Source organism: Perna viridis, chromosome 4, assembly GCF_037379345.1.
Source record: "Perna viridis isolate PV_CMFRI_1.1 ecotype Kerala chromosome 4, ASM3737934v1, whole genome shotgun sequence".
NCBI lineage: Eukaryota > Metazoa > Mollusca > Bivalvia > Mytilida > Mytilidae > Perna > Perna viridis.
Genome location: NC_142448.1, coordinates 26,222,873 through 26,244,024, shown reverse-complemented (window position 1 = coordinate 26,244,024; position 21,152 = coordinate 26,222,873). Strand labels below are relative to the sequence as shown.

Genomic DNA, 21,152 nt, shown 5'->3' with positions numbered 1-21,152 from the left:
TGTCTTTCAGAATCTGTATCCTTTATGTCGTCACCACGGCTTTATGTCCTTATTTGCATACACTGATACCGAAGACAATCGAATAAATTGTATGGTTAGTTACACAGAGTAATAGAAGTCCTCTTTACTAAGAAAAGATGGAAACATCAATGTCCTATGTAATTAAATTTGAATTAATCAACTGCATTTTCGGTTGGCAAATTCGTCGACATTGTGGAAAATTGGTTTTATGATGGAAGTTTTAGTTCATCGTTGCGACATATTCAATTTAAATGAATACGAAGTGAATATTTTGGATTGAAATGAGCATTTGATAGTTTGATTAACACATTGGCAAGTAATTCAATGCCACCCATGTATGAGAAAGTCAAGAATGAATAACTCTTTGAAATTTTCCACATTCATGCATTTCAAACCATTTTTCAATACAAATGTGAAAAAAAGCAATTTTGGGGGAAAAAAATTTATGAGAAAAAAATGAAAATACTAAATGCAATTTGTATGATCTGATTTTAACAACGATAACATATTCTTTGTTTTCATATTTTATTTTCTCCGTCATTTTCCTAGTTCTCAGTATCAGCTCATAAAGGCAGTTCTTCAAGTGGAATATTACAACGACTGTAACAAACAGTAAAGCAGTTATTTGTTTTATATATATAATCTTAATTTAGGACAAGAGAACATACTAAGTAGCTTTCAATGACACTCAAGACTAATTTTCTTTTCGACTGAAAACAAATGAATGCATTGTTTAAAATGATGATCAAACGAATTACATTTGTTTCCCTTTAAATGTTATAGTATTGAAGTTTCGAAATTACAGAGTACAGGAAACCTATGATCGTTCCATAATCACAAATTTATATGCATATGGGTCTGATCATAAACCATTCTCACAACGGACGTTTAGTACAACAACATGTAAGAACTATGTATTTGACTGTTATATATGACGTATGATGCACTATTGTTTTTTTTCTCTGTGTGTATGTTCTGAACAATCAGGGTGCCTTACTAAAAGATAATTTTTAAAATGGACAAAGTGTACATTTAAGTTGGTCTTTTAAGTTTTTTTATTTAAGGCTTTGGAAATAGCAATAAACCACTGTAAACATTGTTCTTTAACATATTTTAAGAAACACAAACGGACGCAGACAAACAGTAATTGAACTTAAAATAACATACACAAACTACTGGTAGGGAATGTAACTTTTATTTATTTGATTGGTAGTTATTAATTAATGATTACCTAGGCCATGCCATTTTACACATGCAAATGAAAATTAAAAATGATAATTGATATATACATGGTAAAATATTGATAAAACCAAGTTCTCAACTACTAACAAATATATACGGACTGTCATTCTCCAAAACTTGTTATGCATGTTTCTTACAAAGATTTGTATTTCATCATGAAAAGAGACCAATGATATGCTGATGTTCTGCACTATAACGTACTCAGGGTTAAGGCTACGTAGTGCTTTAATGAAACCCGATAAAGAACAATCTTATCTTATCTCTACAACTGACCTTTAATTACTGCTAAATTGTCTTTCTACTGACAACACATACAAAAGGTCTAATGAAGCCATCCGTTTCAACGACCAAAGTGTACGATTTTGGAATCTAACTGAGAAAAAAGATATAAAATATTAATTTAAAGGAATTTTTGTGGTATTGCACTCACCGACCGTATTGTATTGGTACACGGCTGTTTGACCTTGAAAACGAAAATGTCCAACTCTGTAGCCTTAAATACATACATACTATACTCGCGCTAAAGATTAAAAGGTATAAGTTGTTATTAAATAAGTTATGCTTTTACACATTAAGCTTTCACAAAGACATCAGTTTACCACCCAGAAATAAAAATTAAAAAGGGCTCAACAGAGATTTGTTACAACTTTTCTTAAAATACATAAAAGCTAATTGTTCGAAAGAGATACTTTTACCAATAATTCGTGTTGAACATTGTAAATTTCAGAACAAGTTTTTTTATACGTTATTAGATTATAACATTATAGCAATGTTTTAAAAACACAAACACAATTTGGAAATATAACAAGACGATTTTAAATAGTTCTTTTTAGTTTAACTAATTATGTTACGAAAGTGTGGATGCTTGTTTTATAGTTTAAAACAGCGATTAGAATAAGAAAAGTTTATCTTAACTATATACAAAATGCCTGAATTCCTAGACTTTACTTTTTATGAGCAACTCAGCGGATGTTTCTAGAAAAGCAGAGGACACTTACCCTACCATTAAAACTGGTTCATTCCCCAAGTTTTCGTGGAGTCCGATTTGCTCATTTACTTTTGTTGCTTTGTATGTATTATTTTAGTAATTTTATGTTCTTTGTTGTTTGTGTCTGTTTTCAATGTCTGGTCTTTGTCCCCGGGTTAAATTCTTTTGATTTCCGATAGAATCTTGGTTTCCTTGATTATTCTTTCAAGCTTAAATGCATGATGTTCCATGCCATTTGTTTTGATATTTATATTGTCGAACAAAAAAATGTTTTAGAAATAGTTTATACTAAGAACATAGTTGTGCATTCATTCTTAAGGATGGGCAAATGAATAATATTCATAATACAGATGAAGTAATTTGCCTTATTTATTTAATGTGTTTAAATTATTGCAAATGATATCCATTAAGTATTATTATTTGGACAAGGTGCACTTTTAAACTATAATGTTATCATGGAAAAAAGTAATAAAATAGTCTTTCTTCAGAATATACTATTTAAAAAAAAAAAAGAAATCAAAAACCACAGAAAGGAGATATATTTAAAGGTCTTAATAGACAAAATTATTCTGAGATAAGTTAATTTAGCCAAGATTATTAAGATATTAAAAAGGTACAAAATGCAGTTTCGTAAGTGAAGTCACGCTGAAGTTCAGACTTTGATGTATTATGTGTATTAGTTCTAAGAGAAATTATGAATGAAAAATATAAAATTGATGTTTTTCTTAAAACAACTTCTGGTTACATTAAAGATGTGCAAAGGGGAAAAGTAATAAAGATAATATCTTAATTTTACATTATTTGTTACAATATTTTTCATACTTAAGAGATAAAATCAGATTATATGTGCAACATAAATTACGATAGATATGACGAAATATAAATGATTTTCATTTCCTTTAATGATCTTGAAATATTGAAGTTTTCTCATTTAAGGTGCTATGAAGTGAAATAAATTGTATAAAATTTCTAATTTTATACTGATATCTTAATTTGAAATAAAATACAATATTTCAAAATATATTAGCATACATTTCGTGAAATTTACAAAGCATGGCATGCCTTTTATCTGTTAATTTGTCGGGATAAAAGGTGTTAGTCTGTGATCAATCCACGCATTAGAATCATTATCATGATAGAATCTTTTTAACGTTTTATGATGGCTGATACCATCGAATACGTAGATGCACACTTTACCCTTAATTAGCGACACCTGCATCATAAAGTAGAAAACTATCAAAGCGCGAAAAAATGTGACAACACTCGTTGTAAAACCTTTCCTTTCTTACTTTTTTCAACATCCACCTAGACATATTTCTCATTACAATACTGTAGTTTTCTTAGTCAATATTATAAGTAAACCAGGTATTTTTCACAGTTGGTTAGGGTTTTTGTCTATTTGATATATTCCCAGTTTTCACTATCATCTATATTATCGAAGCATAGAAAAGTACTGCCATGATATCTTACTTGGTGAAAAATAAATAATGCCCTTATTCCGATTTTCTTTAGCATGCCGACTTCAGCGTGTGATTCTAATTTTGGTGAATTTCGGGTTGCTGACTTATTCCTTAGTTTCTGTGGCCAGTCTTTTGGTAAATTTGTGTAATTCATAGTGTTATGCCAATTTTCCTATTTGGCTTTTCCCCCCGGATCATAATATCTTGGTCCTCGTTCAAATCCTGGTCATATTGTTTTACTTGTAGGCGATATAAAGATTACACAAAACCATTTTCATTAATTCAGTAGTCAATTACTTAAGGATAAACAAGTTTACGGCGCGAATATTTTTTGAATAAAAAGCTAATACTCAGATGACAGTAGTAGCTCATATTTTTTCTTGTTATTGTTGTCTCTTGTGTATAAATGCAAAATATGGCCTACACAGAATCAATTGGAGGGGAGCATGGGCGGATTCAGGGCGTAAATTGAATTAAATGCCGTGCAAAGCAAGGCAAAAACTATTATGGGGTGAAACTTGAGGTGAAAATTTTTTTCTTACCGATTTAGGGTGGGGGAGTACGCCCGGTACGCCAGTCCTTGGATCAGCGCATGGGGAGGGAGGAATCAGAGCGTTATTAATTGTTAACTTCGATGTAAAATAAAATATATGGGTTAAGAGTATCCAAGAATACAGTAAAACACACAAACAAAAATTATAGATATTCAGAAAACGGAAGGAAAAAACGACCCCAGTACCAAGACCATATACATTTAGTTTATATAGTTTTAACTTTTATTGCTTCAACCGACTTTTTAAATTTCAAAAAGCTACCGACACATTCAACAATTTACAAATACAATAAGTGCAGAAGTGTCAGGTATATTATAGCGGTAGCATAGAAGCTTACAACACATCACTTCGTCCTGTCTTCCTGATAAGGTGTTAACATTCGATAACAGTATAACAGATACATAAGAAAACATACAATGCTGAAAAAGATGGTAAGTTATAAAGAGCTTTTGCCAAAACTTTTCACTATTCTTAAATTCAACAAATTATGAAAATAGAGTATTTGTTAAGTATATGTTAATATTAGTACTTTGTTGAATGGTTAAATGTTCAGATTTGTGTGATTTAATTTTCAAAGTATAAAAATCAAGATCATTATTGCCGTAATGTTGCCACAATGAGCCAAATTATCAAAACTGCGACAAAAGCTTTTCAGGAGAATTAAGAGGAAACTATCCTAGTGCACATATGTCTTAGTTACACAACCATTTAAAATCAATTCAGCTTCTTTAAGTATACTTCAGACTCGACAATTGTTAATTATTGTAACCTTTATTCTACTCAAACTATATTTTGTACCAGAAAATAACATTCTTATGCGATACAATCTCGAAAACATGATAAGTTCGTGTCCTTTCCCGGGACAGAAAATTCAGATCAGATAGGTAACTTAGTTGCCTTGTTGGAGTGAATTTACATAGTTCAACCATGTCTATAAGGCACTTTTATTAGCTATGAATTATAACAAATTCTATATTTTAATAATTTCATCAGATATCATTTTTGAAGATCTTTCCTCTAGCTTATCATGGTGATTTAGCGATTATAACAAAAGAAAATAATTTCTGTTAAGTGTTATTGATTCAATTATGCAAATTCATATTTTCTGTGGTGATATTATTAACGAATATTAAGATGAAAAATTTTACTTAAAGGTAAAGAATGATGCGATCTATATTATACAGCTGAATAATCTGATAAACTGAATGAAAAATAAAAGCATTTTAAAAATATTCCCCTGTAGTTGTAAGATAAAAGGTTGAAGGGTACAAACAAAAACTGCAGTGTTTATTTAAATAAGACTGACATATTCTATTTTTTTTCTAACACAAATACACACAAACTTTACCTATGATTCGAACATAACAGTTGTGAATCCTTCTATATCGCTAGGAAATATAAATATCCTTAACTTATATGTTGCAAATTTGGATATGCTGTACATGTGTTTCAAGGAGTCGCCTCTCATCAGCAGCATTAAAATCAAATATGCAAAAAGTACTCAACACAAAAACTATCGAAATAGGAAGCCATAATCCATCACCGAGAGGTTCTACTATGTGCAATACAAGAAATGAATGCAATACTTCAAATTTTAATAAATATGATAAATCAAATCTGAAAGAAAGGATTTTTTTAAAATATTACAGCGAATACAGGGATAACGCTGGTCATGTATTGATTGAATAATCATTACATGATCAAATTCCTCAGTTAAGTAACTGGATAATTGACAGCGAGATCTTTCTATCGAACTTAGACAAAAATACCTATGAAATGATAGAAATTTTTAATTGTCGTGTTAATTATGCTGTCACCTATCTACGACATTTCATTGGTCAATGGCAATTCAATCAACAGTAGACCAACTTTATTCTATAATACATTGCTCGCTGTAAAAACTACTCACTCTGAAGCAAATGGTCAATTATTTATAAAAGAATAAAACTTTAACCATCAAAACAGTGTCTTAGTTCACCTTTAACTCTTAAAGTATTTGAGTTTTAAGTTTGTTTATTTTTTGTCTTGTGCATATGAGTCGCTTTTACATGATGTTTAATGCTAAAACAACAACCTTATATAGTTCACAGCCTTATTTAACTAATGTTTTGTGATACTATGAAGATACACAGTGTTTAGACAAATAAGACAATAGAGACTTTTGTTTGCCTTGCAACACTCAGATTCAACGAAAGACTTTTCATTCTACAAATGGTCTTTATATCTTAGATCAATATGGGATGAAATTAGTGTGATCATCGGTAAAAGATGGTGCTAATGGGTTTTTGATATAGATTATGGATTTAAAATTAAAAAAAATGTATACAAAGCTATTCGTAATTGGTCTAAAACAAAATGAACTTACAGGTTCAATAAAGCATTTTATAATTTATTTGACCTATTTTCTTTGGCTTCTAAAAATAAGGAAAAAAAACATTACAAATTATTGCTTGCCTTACAGCTAACTGATTCAATGGAAAACTTCACGTGGAAGTTACTTACAACTTATTAACTTAAAAAAGCGGGATATTAACAAAAGTTTAAACACTAAAATATCTCCTAGTCTTAAATGATTCGAGCACATCATTTATTGATACAAGAGTTGTTTGTCAATATGCATCCATATTCAGAGTTTATTAACCTGATTCAAATCAAAACGTTTAAAAAAATGATCAAAGCATCTGTCACAAGCCTGTTAAGATAATAGGGTTTGAAGCAGTCATAGATTGCAAATATGGGCAGCATTTACATTATCATTCTTATGATTTTCTAGTTGTTTTTATTAAATTTCTTTCTGTATCGTTTTTAGTGCTTTTAAATACATCAGCATTATTGAATACGTTAAATGGCAAGATATGGTAATAAAATTGCTCATGTATAAAATCCTGATAATAAACCAAATTTACACCAATAATAAAATTGCTTGTTTGGTATAAAACATTTTAATTTAAGTTTCCATATGATCGATAAATATAGGATGAAATTAGTGTAATTATCGATAAAAGATGTTGCTAAATGTTTTTATATAGGTTATTGAAAAAATTGCCATACAGCCAAAATGTACATACAGTTATTTGAGAATGGTTTTAAAAAATACATAAATTTGCAGGTTCAATAAAACATATTTCATTTTTTTTCTAATTTCTTTAACTTCTGGACAAAAGGCAGCTGATATGCTGTATTGTAAGTTCAAAAGACATGGTTCACCATATCCGATATAGTCACGTGGTAAAAACAGCCACAATTTAAAACTTGTTAAACATATTCAACTATATTTTTTACCTTAAATACACATTGCACTGTATCGCAATAAAAATAGCACAGAAATACATGTAGCATACTTAAACAAAATATGCTAGAACCCTCTCGGTAACACGTGCTTCGTGCGTTTTTGTTAAGACCCTGCCGGTAACACGTGTTTCGTGTTTATATGCTATAAACCTGTCGGTAACTCGTGTTTCATGTTTATTTGCTAGAACCCTCTCGGTAACTTCAGTTTTTTGCTTATACATGTATGCTAGGAACCTGTCGGTAACTCGTGTTTCATGTTTATATACTATAACCAATCGGTAACTCATGTTTCATGTTTATATGCCAAGTACCTGTCGGTAACTCATGGTTCATGTTTATATGCTATTAACCTGTCGGTAATTTGTGTTTCATGTTTATATGCTAGAACCAATCGTAACACGTGTTTCATGTTTACGTGCTACGAACATTTTGGTAATTCGTATATCATGTTTATCATAACTTTTTTCTCTTCTCCAGGAAAATAATGTATAAAAGTGATGTCATTATTACTAAAAACATAACTGAAATCTGAAGCTGGTTACAATTTTAGGATTTGCACTGTACACAAAATAAAATTCAGTAGGTCTTTTATTCGCACGATCATATCGTGGTTCTGTTTATGTGGTTGATTTTTATCTGGTTTAATGACATTAAATTAATTTTCGCTTGTTATAATAAGTCGTATCCTCATAAAACGAAGTTTGTTCAATATTTTTATACTGTGCGTATGCTAATATGCTTAATTTGACTGCAAAAAAAATAACTGTTTACTTAATAATCTATACTAAACAACCAAGAAATGCACCATTTCTTTTAAGAGACCGTCCATGTAGAGATAATGCAGTTCCTATGATATTACGGTGGCACAGGATTGATTTTCCCATCATTTTTTTTTCTTCAAACGTGAAAGTTAAATTCATTATGTCGTCAGGAAGAACATGGACATGAATTTTTCTGTATCAAATGTGGATGACTCAACTCAAATTATGAACTAATCAAAGTGTTATTTCTCTTTATTTTAAATATTGTAGAACTTTCTGTGTACTTTGTTTTGTTTCTACCTGTTCAGTAAATTAGAAAACAACATTCATTTTTTGAAAAAAAAACCCATAAATTTGAGATCTCAAACGAATGATTTGTTGGTCATAATTTTAAATATTGGTCAAGTCCTTTTTTTTCACAAATACTAAAATATTTCAAGTATCTGATAGACATTAACACAGAATTTGCTCTTCTTTCATGACAATTTTCGAATTCATCAGAAGAAATCGAAAATCAAATCCAGGTAGGTCACTTTCAAAATGAGTGATTATCAAAAAATTGAACACTTAATTATGAGACATTTTTGTTAGTTCCTGGTGAAAGGACACACATAATGTTATTTTTTTTTACAAAAAGGTTCTCGTATATTTATTTATTTTTGTGAAAGTGTCAGTTTGTGAGAAATCAGACCGAAAGCCCCGTGCAGGTCCGGGTGACAAAAGAATAGGCCTGCAGCAGCGCTAAGCTTGTCGTAAAAGGCGACTAAATAGTGCTCAGAACCCTAGCCGGGGGCTAGGGCGCTCTGCCCACAGAGCAACTGGGTTGTGTGCCCCAGGTGGTGGAATGGGGTACCCCTGGCGTGTTACATGCTGAGCTTGTCAGGCTATAATACGGAAAACCTGACCGCAAACCATAGTAGTGCACCGTGTTTGGAAAGATGCCCCGTTCCCCGCACGTTAAAAAACCCTACTGTGGTATTCTCCCGGAGTAGGAACCATAGGGCTCCGCCACAGGAGGCTAAATTGCCATACCCTACCCACCTCTCCCTATTTCCAGTGGCAATCAAAATTTCTCGACCCCATTATCCTTGTCCCATCCCATTTTTCATTTCATCATCATTTCATGTTCATTTCATCATCAATTTCATGTTGATCGCCTGAATATAGCTGGGATATTGCTGCTCGGGTGTTAAACCCCAACAAACAAACAAACATCAGACCGAAAAAAATTGCCACGTCATTTTTACAAAATTTGATGTAATGGATTTCACAAAAAGGACATGTCAATTAAGTGTTTTTCAAGATAAGTGAATATAATGTATTTTATCTACTTAACCATTTTCATAAAATATTTTGTTTGTTGTTTGTTTCATTTCGGTAAAATAATTGTCTTTTTTGCCTTTTTTCACAGTCGTATCAGTTTCTTACTTAATTACCAGTCCATAGAAAATTCAGACACTGCCAATATTAAAAGATAAAGAAAAAAAAAACACACCAAACAAAATGATACTTTTTCAATCTACGTTTGCTATATTTTTATGTAACAATTGTCCTTTCTGTATTCCTATTCAGATCTGTACTTCTGAGCAAATCATGCATATTCATTTCCCACTAAAATCAACCAAATCGAACAAAATAAAGAACAATAGTCTTGCACAGTGCAAATTTCATGTACATTCTATATAACCTTTTTGTTAAAAGCGCAACGACCAAATGAAAAACTAAGACTGGTCATGTGATCGATAACTATTCATAGTGAGTTCAGTGGGTTTTTGACATGCATGAATCACCTCCTGTCTGCTTTTCATAAAGACTGCTACAAATTGATATACTGTTTATGTTTAAGGCTAAACAAAGCATTCTGAATATCCCACAGAACAAACGATGCAATGTCGGCTTGCTTGTGCCGTAGTGTTACGCAATAAACGTCCCTATGTATACAGATCTGCATTGTAAAGAAAATCACACATTTATCTCTGTTTTCAATCCAGCAACAACTGAAAGCCAAGCAAAGGATGTGTAATTGTTTCTTGTTTAAAAGTAACACTGAATTTTGTGAGTTTTAACATGTATAGAATACCTCCTTTCTGATATTTGTAAATAATATTACTTAGGAAATTGTTTTAGTATTCAATCGATTGTTTCCTTATCTTGGTTTTTAGACACTTAACATTGTAATAGCATCAAAAAAAAGTTTATGATAAAAAAAAACGACTGTGAAAACAGAGACAATAGTAGATAAACTATGGTCTTATGGCATTTATTTTTTAATCAGGCATTTTCTTTATCTTTCCCACTGAGTAACAAACCAAGCATCTTTGAGCAGATTTCAAAAGTAGCTTCACGGAATAGTTATGATAAATACACATGCCTGATGTTTTTTTTCATATCCCGGATAGCAGAGCCTGTAAGCTAGCGGAATGAAAAGGGTAACCTACTTCAAATGTTCTTGCTATAAGTACATTTAGTGCATGAAATACTTTATCAATATTCTTTTCTTCATTTAAAGAACATAACTCTTAAAAAAATAAATAATAACTTCAAGATGTTAGTTCTTCAATGGTATTTATAATGAGTTAGATCATTTTAACCAAGAAAAAATGGATGTACTTCTATGATTCAATGTGACAAAATGTTGTTGTATTTCGATAATATATAGTTTTATCTTATTAACTGATGGTACTTAACTTTTTTGTTGCTTTAGATTGATTACTTGTGATCAAGACAGCCTTGTGTCGTTATAAATGAATTAACTTCATATAAACTAATATAAAGTGTAATAAGTTGGCTAGATTGACGCCTGATCGACTAGACAACACGCGATACTTCATATTTACACAGGTACATATAAATATATATGTTCACCATTCATCGAATCTGGGAAACAGCTGATAGAGACTTATTTAGCCATTGTTATTTACTTTGATTTTGAAGATCGTTCGTGCTTAAACCTTGCAGCATGTTTTTATCTTTCTAGATGATACAATATGCATCAAAGGTTCAATTAACTGAGCCAGCATTATTTCATTTTAGCTCTTTTTATGACTCTTTTTCAAATTATATTTTGTTACCTAGTAGTAGGTAATAACATTTTTTTCGATTTGCGAGAAAATATCAATAACACATTTTTTAACAGAGTGAGCCCAGATTGAAATCTTTTGAACCAATATTTAACGGAAATTATTACAATAATAATAGCGAACTTAAAATCCCTTTCAGGTAATACATTTAATCATCTTAACTTCAGAAGTTTTAAACATTGAACTTGTGTTTTTCCTTTAAATACAAACAGATAACAAGTTTTATCAACTTAAAGGATGTATAAAACGACGATAGGAAAATAAATGGCTACCACTAACTTATTATTGTCTTTGACTTTGAATTGGTGGGTTGACAAGATATATTTCAGCATAAAACAAACAAAAAAGTCAATAATGTTTAAGGATGTTTGCAGCTCTGTTTAAAAATAACAAAATAACGTGATGGGTCAATGAGCACGTTTTTGAAATTTTGGCGGGAAAAGGATATCTCTTGATTTTCCACAGGTTTTGCCTTAGTAGGTTTTATATATTGAAAGTCCCGAGGATTAACATGTATTTTATTAAATAACACTATAACAATCCCCGAAAATCTTTCGTAACACAGTGTTAGCCAATCATTTGTACGATGTGAGTGACGCCGACCATTTGCTGACTGTTCCTATACTTGGTTTAATTTTCGTTTTCGTGCTAACAAATATACTCAATACTTGTTAAGTATCGAGACATTAATACTACACACGTAAAATTAACTGAGGTTGGTAAAATTGTGAAAAAGATTTACATGATTTAAAGAAAAAAGAGATTCTAAAGTTAATGACAGTGTTGTGAAGTACTGAATGCACATACATGTTATGTTGGTTCTGAAACCAAATAATACCGGCAGTGCCTCTGGATATATTTTATACAGCTGCAAAACAAGTACTATAGTATAAGAAACTGGTTATTTAGAAGTTGATAAAATTGTTTGATACAAGATTTAGTTGAAATATTGATTTTGAAGTGTTAACTGTGAGCCAGTATCGATGGATTTAGCTTTAAAGTCCTTCATAAACCGGTATTGTAATTTTGATTCAGAAGAATTTTGAATGTTTTCTGTTGAGTACATGACTGTAAGTGGACAAAAAAATTAAGTTTCGCAGTTTTATTCTCTTTTGATATAGAGAACTGTTTAACTAGGAGTAATTAAAAACAAAGACCTTATATATGTAAATTCTTAGCAAGTCACAGACACTGACTACTATACTCGGCGTCACATAAATAACATACTGTTAAAATTTGAATAAAAATATTTTCTACGACTTTATTGACACCTACCGTCGTTTAAATTGTCTTAAATGACTTGCTCATTCGTTTAGCCAAACGGCTTCTCCCTAAACAAGTCGCTTATTAGCTTAAATCATGCGTAACAAATCCTTACGGGAAAATCCCATACTAATATCCGCCATGTTGGTTTCTACGGGACGATTTGTTTACAAACGAAGTTCGTAAGTTCCCGTCGAACTCCGGTGACAATCGTCTGCTTGATCAACTTCTCGGTATTGTACGTTGTTCGCGTAAAATAAATCCGAGATATCCGAAATAACGCCGAAATGCATTCTGGGTTCTTCGGTTTTTGGACAAACCATTTAAACGTAAACAACATCTCCTAGCAACCCGATCACTGTAAACATGGCCGACTTTTTACAATGTAAATATTGGCACCGAGAATTAAAATCTGACCGGAATTTAACGATTCAATGTTTAGGGAGAAGCCGTTTGGCTAAACGAATGAGCAAGTCATTTAAGACAATTTAAACGAGGGTAGGTGTTAATAAAGTCGTAGAAAATATTTTTATTCAAATTTTAACAGTATGTTATTTATGTGACGCCGAGTATAATTTGGTGTTAAGGAAGAGTAAATGACAGGCTTTTTAAGGAATTGAAATGAAAAGCATGCCAAACTCCGAATCTACCTATATATATAATAGAGTCGCCGCCAATAAAATTGCGGTTGTATATTGGTATGGTGCTGACAGCGGCGTCATCGTCGGCGGCGTCCGTGTTGTCGTCGTCCATATTCACTTGGTTTTCGTGCGATGACTTTAGTTATGGTAGATCAATTGTTATGATATTTTGATATGATTTTACTAACTACTGAAGGAATGCTTCTATTTAATTTTGAGTTTATGGCCCCTACCGTTTTCAAATTAGGGCCATCCATGTAACTGACAAATACCAAACTGTTGATTTCTGTTAATCTAGAAAAAAAACTGAGAGTCCAGAATTTTACCAGGCTAACGCACATAAAGTGAAATGGTCAATCCTTAACATGACTTGTCAAGTTCAACACATCCATGCAAGTACATCTTCAAGAAAGAAGCATTGTTATATATATATGACTTGTCTTATGGTTATAGCAAGCCATTGTGAAATTTGCTCCCCATTTATTGATGTCAGTAGATATTTAGTAACATAGGTTAATGGATATTTATCAACATATGCATTATTCAATTATTGTTATCAATAAATGGAGGGGTTTTCTATGCAAACACATTTAAGACAAAACGTATGTTTGTTCAAATTTGCTCTTCGGGCAATACCAGTCTGCGTCCATACTTGCCCATCGGTCAATACCAGTCTGTGTCCACACTTTAATAAAAAACTTCTTAAATAACATATTAAGGTGTGCTTAATGAAATTATGAAAAGAAAAGGGCACTGGGCAAAAAAATATTAATGATATGAAATGGATAAAACCAGGGGAGTCCGAAAAAAACTGACAAAAATTATAGAACATGAGCAGAGAATATCCTTAAGCAAGTGAAAGTTACATGTAGCATAATGATAAACAACATAGCTGAAAAGTTTGATAAAATTCAGATCAATCAAGTTGTTAAAAATTATTATTTTGCATTTATTTTAGTAATGACATGATGCGGAGACACATAGGCTCAACATAAAGTATATCATTATTTATTCAGCTTTAAGTCACTTTTGTCTAAGTCTTATGAAAGAATAACACCCATGTTTGCCGTGAAAAAGGTCTCCAATCTAACAAAAACATAACCTAACATAATAATAATCCGACACTGTTGCTTATATGTCAGTACGCATGCAAGGCTGTTTCAAATTTTAATACATCAAAACTTCGTGTTTTTACAGGTTGGAGATATAATCCAATTACTAAATTATAAGTGTCGTTTCCGGATACAATAAATAAGGTACAAAATGGAAATAGTTGTGTATTATGCATGATTAATCTCGATGCTATATATATGCATGAACATATGCATAAACACGAAGTACTAAAATATACATATAATGCCTTCAAAATTAATAAAGATGATAAAAAATCAAAATACTATATAGTTTAAAGTTTTTTTTGTATTGATCGTGACTTACCTGAAAGGAAAATGGAAAAAAAATGATTTGTTTTCACTTGAAGCAATCAAAGTAATATATGTAAATTGAAGACACAATCTACCAATGAATATCAAACAACAAAATTGAAGACACAATCCACTAATGAATATCAAACAACAAAATTGAAGACACAATCTACCAATGAATATCAAACAACAAAAGAAAATATAACACAACGAAAGACAGAAAGGGAACCACTTTTGAATAACTTGCACTCCAATTTACATTTCGACAGCTCGACTCTACCAGTATTTAACGGTTTTATCTTTTATAAGGTTCGTTTCCAATAGGAAGATATATAGTACCTTCTGTTTTACCAGCGAGCCATGATGCAATTCTAGAGCGACACACTCTGATGGATTGAATATACAACATTTGTCTGCAAGTTTTTTTTTCACACTTTTTTGACAAGACCCCTGTCTCCCAAGTATATTTCAAGTTAACTTGGATTACTGATGTCCATGGCATGTGTCTAGGGAATTATTTTAAAGAGTTAAGGTTATCTCCAAACGTCTTGTAAATAAGAATAATAAAGTTAGGAAGATGCCTGAAATATAAATGCCATGTCAGAACAATATAAGCTATCGTTTCTGTTTTACTGTAAATTAGTATTGCAGGTCATGTTGTTAGCTATCGTTATCCTTAAATCCTTAAATGATGTGTCACTTGTTTGTCTTATCATATGATTATATACGGCGAACTCATTGTAGTATTACATGCTCTCAGGGCTATTTTATTATTATTATTAATATTGGGGGGGATTTAAGCGGCTTGTTAACCTTTCTATCTACGAAAACTCGTTGATATACTTAAGTTGTAACACTATATAAAACACTTGAACCTTTATTCGTTTTTTTCTGTTTTTACATGTTTTGTTAAATCAATAAAACTAAACACAATGTATGTGGTTCGTTTCTGTAACGACATAAAACGTGTGGTTACGACGATGTCGCCATAGATAAAGACATGGAAGTACGAAAGGGGGAATTAAACAATCAATTAGCTTTTGTTGATATTTACATTGCAATTGTTTTTTTGTTTTCGGAAATTAAAAGTAGTTACCTGTTAGGTTCATTACAGACAATGACGAAGTGAAAATGTGATTGATTACAATCAGTGAAACCAGTGAAAATAAAAAAAATTACTCCCATGAAGATGGATTTCCGAACCATATATCCGCCTATTTGAACAAACGAAAGAGTTCAAAGAATATCTATTATGAAACTTGCTCTTTGTTTTTGTTTTTTGTACATTTGTAAATTAAAATCAGTCTTGTGTTTTTTGTATACTGGTTAATCTTAACAATAATTCATCATAGATTAAAAAATCGAAGTGAAAGGTTTAAAACTGAGTTTGCACCTTAAGCAGTAGTATTCGTGTCTGACGTTATTTAGGAACGGTCATGTCGTGACTCTGGATTCCTTTGTTTGGCGTAAAGGCAATTAAGTTTCGGTCGATTTAAGCATAACTTTCAATTTGAACGTGCTTTCCTTCAAATACAAGATTGTAAATCACAATCAATTTTGTTAACATGTGTAATTTAAATTACTGATGAAAGTAAATTTGTAAAAACAAACTATGTATATTCTAGTTCTTTGGAACAGTTATATCCTTAAAAAGATCATCCTACTTCATCAAAATCTGAAAGAACAGTGAGGAAAACGTTCGAAGTCTGAAAAAGAATCTTGCAATATGGCACACAAATCGAATCTTACTACGGCAGACCTATATGATTTTTTTCATAAATTAGTCGCAGAGGAAACTGTAACAAAAAGGTATGAACTGACGAACAAATGGAGGGAAGGATGGGCGGACACGATGATCACTATATACATCTCGCTTTAAAGGCGGAGGGTATAAAAATTCCAATTTGATTGATGTATATATCACTCTACACGTTGACGTACTCTCAAATTGAGTGGGGAAACGCTCTCGGACCCACGTGGGGTCTGGCAGGAGGCAAGAGCGTCAACACAGCAGCCCAGCCGCTAGTAGGACATACTCTGAGTTCTTCGGTCAGATATCCCAATGGCTGGGCTCCGCTACCTTCTACTACTAACTGGCATTACTAACAGAATCCCCGTAAGGGGTGGCCGTACGAGATCCGTATGGATAGTCAAGACCGTAAAAAACCCCAATCATCAGATGTATATATTTCAATTTTAATAAGCGAGCAAAGCTCGTTCTAAAATGTATAAAGGTTCATCCAAAATTAATCATACTGACACTTGAGGAACTTTCGTGCAAGTAAAACACTTCATTGGTTTGTTTGTTTGTTGTGGTTTAACGTCCGAGCAGCAATATTTCAGCTATATTCAGACGATGAACATGAAATTGATGATAAAATGAACATGAAATGGTGATGAAATGAAAAAGGGATGGGACACCAGGACAATAGGGTCGACAAATTTTGATTGCCACTGGAAACAGGGAGAGGTGGGTAGGGTCGGGCAATTTAGCCTCCTGTGGCGGAGCCCTATGGTTCCTACTCCGGGAGAATACCACAGTAGGGTTCTTTAACGTGCGAGGAACGTGGCATCTTTCCCCACACGGTGCACCACTATAGTTTGCGGTCAGGTTTTCCGTATTATAGCCTGATAACCCCAGCATGTAACACGCCAGGGGTACCCCATTCCACCACCTGGGGCACACAACCCAGTTGCTCTGTGGGCAGAGCGCCCTAGCCCCCGGCTAGGGTTCTGAGCACTATTTAGTCGCCTTTTACGCCAAGCTTAGCGCTGCTGCAGGCCTATTCTTTTGACACCCGGACCTGCACGGGGCAAACACTTCATTGGGATACATTAAAGCATCATGTTGTAAAAATGCAGGCTCGGCAAAACGTTTAAAAGATGTCTATGTCTATTTTTCAAAAAGCTACTTCCGGTTGGAAGGATCTTGACAAAACCCTGCAATCTACGCCGAACTCGGAACATTTCTTTTTAAAAATCTCAACAGTTCTAATTTGTGATATAACTTGTTTCAGGTTGGTAAATCCTTGCATAATGATGCCAAATAATTATCCAGTGAAATACGTTGGGCCAGGTTATGAGTATGTACATTACAAGTTTAATACTTAATTATTTCTACTAAAATTCAAGCTTTTCAAAGAAACATATTTATGAATGCAATATTAAAAATTTTGGATTGATGTCTTTTTTTATATTGCTGTACGAATCATCATCAACATTTAAAATTATTTGACTTATAAAAAAGAATTTTGTCAATTGTACTAGTGAATTAGATAATAATAGTTACAATGACAACGAGTAAAAACAAAATAAAAATTCTTTGGTTTGACAAATTAAAAAAAAAACTTGTACAAAGTAAAAATAACTATAGAATTAAATGCTTTTATTTCTAAGTATATTATTATACAATTGACTTTAAAATGTAGATTTACCTGAACCTTATACGTTTCTTCTAAATATTGCAAAAGATAAAGTATCTTAAATCTGTTTCACATAACCTGCTTGGTTGTTAAAATTTTTATTAAAAAAAAAACCCAGTCTATATTCTGATACCGCCAATGAGCGATTCACACAGCAAATAAAATGTAAACAATGAAACCAAGAGTATGATACTCTAAATCTAAATCAGTACTATTAAACATAAAAAGGACCAATCGTTAATTAATCGTTAATTGGTTAGCCAGACATCCTAAAATAGTCATGCCTATTTTTACAATATTGCTTTGTAAATAAGATGTTTTCAAATCGTCTTCTAAATATACCGAAGATAATGTCTTCAAAATGCTGGATTTTTTTATCGACAACATATGTGTCTATGAGCAACTCGGTAGGTGTTATAGAAAAGCAGAGGACACTTACCCTACCGGTGCACCTGGTCCATGCTCCCAGTTTTTAGAGGAGTTGCTCATTTGCTTTTGTTACTTTGTATGTATGATTTTAGTTACTTTATGTTCTTTGTTGTGTATGTCTGTTTTCCATGTCTGGTCTTTGTCCCTGGATTGCATTCTTTTGAATACCGCTATAACCTTGGTTCCCTTGATTACTTGATTATTTGGAATTTCCTTTGTAGTCTCCCACTTATAATTGAGGAAAAATTCATAAAACAAGTAAAATTATAAATGGTGTAAAGTCTTATTTGTTGAAAAGGGAATCTGATAATTTTGCATCAGACTTCGCTCGCTCTTAAGGCCATTGCCTTCCTCAGTTTTAGGAACATAACTTCAACGACGTTATATACATGAAGATGCTCTGAGACATTTTAAAAGAATCTAACACCGCTGAGAGTGCAAGACAGAGAAATCTCAGACACCCAAGGGTAAGATTTCAAGTTTACTAATGAGGCTTTACCGAGTTGGAGAACATTGGAATCTTACCAGAGGGTGTATGGGATTTCCTAGTCTTGCATCTTCAAGCAGTGTCTGATTCTTGTTCTCACTTTTAGAATTAATTTTGTGATTACTACGCCAGTCGTGTGTGAAATAAAACACGCGACGTTTGTGATGTAACAATGAAAGGTTTATGACGTCCTTTAAATTTAACGCAATTTAGGTAAGCAGTGCGCTTTAAATTGGCATACTTATCAACAAAATAAACTTTAAAAGTGAGAAAAAGAATCAAACACCGCTAGAAAATGCAAAACTAACAAATCTCAGACACCCTCTGGTATAATTTAGTGTTCTATCACTCCGCAGATCCTCGTTAGAGAACTTGAAATCTTACCGTCAAATGTCAAATATTTCAGGGTGTTCTGAATTAGCCTACTTATAACGAAAGCAATTTTAAATTTGAGAAAAAGAATCGAACACCTGCAGAAAATGTAAGAATATGAAATCTCAGACTCCTTCGGGTAAGATTTTGATGTTCTTGTACTCGAAATCTCAGACACATTCAAGTAAGATTTCGAAGTTACTCGGTATAGACCCTCGTTAGAAACTCAAAATCTTACTCTTCGGTGTCTGAGATTTCTCGGTCTTGCACTCTCAGTGGCGTTAGATTATTAATATCTCACGTGGATAAAAATAGAAATATATTTATCTCTTTAGTGAGAAATGAATGGCTTAAAGATCGTTTTGTTGGATGTGACGGATTTTTTAATGAAGTATGCAGTTATGAAGTAATTGTTTGAATTTGAATGTCCTACCCAGGGGAGTTTAGTAATGGTAAGAATAAATTTATAGAGATATATTTAGATCAATTCACAAAATTTGTCCGTTTCCAAACTTTGATTCAGAAATGTTTCTTTTCATTTCAAAGACATAAAATGCATATATTCAGTGGTATATACATCTCACAACCATAAACACGGACATTTATTAAATAAAGATTTGTCATTAACATTATTAGTTAAGATCATAAAAAGAGGAGAAAAGTTCGTATTATATGTGCTTTATTGCTATGGTGATCGCTTATAACTATTATGTACAAATGATGAGCTATCTTTTATCTGACTTTGGATATTTAACTTGATATTTTAAAACACTGTTCCCACCAGTAATTGCTAATTTCTATTGTCCAGTATTTTCACAAACAATCATATGATACCCGTGTATCATCGTAAATAAATATTACATCCGTATGGTCTAAGTGCTAGCCTTTATAACGTACTATAGTTTAAATTACTTACAGAATCACGCGCCGTCGATTCGCAATAAGAAAAACGGTTAACAGGAATCTTAGGTTGCAGAATTTATGACCGTTTTAGACGCTGAATTAAACCATCGTTTAGTACCCTCTCATCTATTAGTTCCCGTGCAAGTCTATCGTTACATGAAAACCTTAATTATCAGATACAACAAGATTAATTCAAATTAATGTTTAACATCCCGTGAAATAAAAAAGAACTTCTCTTGTATCAGATTTCTTACTACGTTTGATGTTAGATGTAGCAACAATCACTAACAACATGTTTTTTTTTCCCGAAGAAGACAAACAAATCTAAAGTATCAGTATTTTATTTTTTACAATATATCTTTAAGTAAGTAGGAATTAATGATTTAATATCAAACCGCAAAACGTACAGACGGTGTCAAGGTCACTTACATTGTACCTAATACAAATAAAACTACCTTATTGCAATGTCTTTTTAGGCACATTCCTTAAATGTGCATATATCGGACTGTTTTCGCGTCGGCTTTTGTTTAGGATGTTCAATTAACAAGGATACTATATTATTTTTTTTTCCCGAGCATGCCCACCAATAGTACCGTGAAACTCCGACATAGGTACACAATTGTACGAAATACGCATGCTTTTAAGGACGAGACGTTTTACCAATAAAAAAAAACCCTGCGTTTTGCTAGTCCGACAAGCTAAACCGGAAGTAACAGCCTACAGCTATCTAGGTTAGCATGTCATCCAGAAACATTATTATGACTTTTGACCGACTAGTTTTTATGGTATCTCTTATGTTCACCATGTTCAGCGA

At 32.3% G+C, this 21,152-nt stretch overlaps 1 long non-coding RNA gene across 1 annotated transcript; it reads right to left on the bottom strand.

Annotated features, from left to right (window-relative positions):
* Positions 1-492: 492 nt before the first annotated feature.
* On the bottom strand, positions 493-20,479 carry LOC148619503 (uncharacterized). The gene is made up of 3 exons (XR_015921344.1): positions 20,352-20,479; positions 1,537-1,636; positions 493-621 (listed from the first exon to the last, which is right to left on the bottom strand). It is a non-coding gene; the product is annotated as an uncharacterized LOC148619503 (long non-coding RNA).
* Between the last annotated feature and the right edge of the window lie 673 nt (positions 20,480-21,152).